Genomic DNA, 1422 nt, shown 5'->3' on the forward strand with positions numbered 1-1422 from the left:
AAAAAAAAAAAAAAAAAAAAAAAAAAAAGCTCAGGTTTCACCATTCTCGTTGACCTATGAGCTGGAGACAACTATTTATTGTTCCATTTGACAGATGAAGATAGTAAGACATAAACATTACAACATGCTTCTCAAAGTAGGAAGTAAAAATGCTACAGATAAGGGAATCTAAAAATGCCCAAACACCAAGCAACCTGTGGCTTTTTGTAAAAGTCCATCTTTTTTCCCAGGTTAGCTATAAAACAAGAAAGAATCATCCAGAAAACAATAGCAGAATCATAGTCCATTTATTCATTCATCCAACACTCAGTCAGCAATTATGGGTTATGGCTGGGCAGATAAAAATATGATGCTTAAAGATTACATTTTTAACTATAGGAATGATGAGCAGGGAGCCATGGTGGAGGAAGTGGGGTGAGATCTGTAAGATGGGAATGTGGAGGGGGAGGGGCACCTCGGGTGTTAGATGACAGGGATGGCTGCTCCTCCACAGAAGCAGGAGCTGAGTAAGGTCTAAACGTGTGAAAGAAAGAGGGATGCATGCACGGATGGGTGGATGGGTGGGCGGACGCATGATTGGCTCCGTGGATCCATGCATGCATGGATGAGCAGACAAAATATTATCCAAGGCTCTATTTATATGTCAGTAGCAAAGCTTGAAAATCAAGTTGGATTCATGTTGGAGAGATGGCAAAGAACTTTGAAATCCAGCCACATTAGGGTAGTGTTAGACTCGAAACCACACATTTTGAGTCCATTCTATGTTTATGAGATTGGGAAATTCCACAATGGAAAAGTACAAGAGCAATGCCTGAGGACGGAGAGAGAAGGGGTAGAGACTTGTTTAGTCTAAACAACATTGGCAGGAAGAACAGTGAGGACAGGTCATACAGTCGTGAGATAGGACTTGGGACGCAGCTGTGATGAGAACTAGCCACATAGGGTTCTTACTGGAATTGATAACCTTCCTCCCTAGACCACACTAGCTAGAGTTCAGGATTGCCTGGACGCCTTTTAAATACTATAAAAGAGGCGGTAGATGGGAAAAAAATCTCCTGGGTAAAGAATAATAGTATAATAATAGACCCAGAGTATTTTTATTTCCAGAATTCGGAGAGAGAGAAATCAGATTAAGAAGTGCTGAGAAGTGGTTAAGAGCACTGACTGTTCTTCCAGAGGTCCTAAGTTCAATTCCCAGCAACCACATGGTGGCTCACAACCATCCGTAATGATATCTGATGCCCTTTTCTGGTGTGTCTGAAGACAGNTACAATGTACTTACATATAATAAATAAATCTTTAAAAAAGAAGAAGAAGAGCCAGGCGTGGTGGCGCACGCCTTTAATCTCAGCACTCGGGAGGCAGAGGCAGGCAGATTTCTGAGTTCGAGGCCAGCCTGGTCTACAGAGTGAGTTCCAGGAC

At 42.2% G+C, this 1422-nt stretch overlaps 1 protein-coding gene across 1 annotated transcript in view; it reads right to left on the reverse strand.

Moving 5' to 3' along the window:
- Ddx58 (DExD/H-box helicase 58) overlaps positions 1 to 1422 on the reverse strand; it is a 42860-nt gene that overhangs the window by 6198 nt on the left and 35240 nt on the right. The window lies entirely within an intron of this gene.

This window comes from Mus pahari, chromosome 22 (assembly GCF_900095145.1).
Source record: "Mus pahari chromosome 22, PAHARI_EIJ_v1.1, whole genome shotgun sequence".
Classification (NCBI taxonomy): domain Eukaryota; kingdom Metazoa; phylum Chordata; class Mammalia; order Rodentia; family Muridae; genus Mus; species Mus pahari.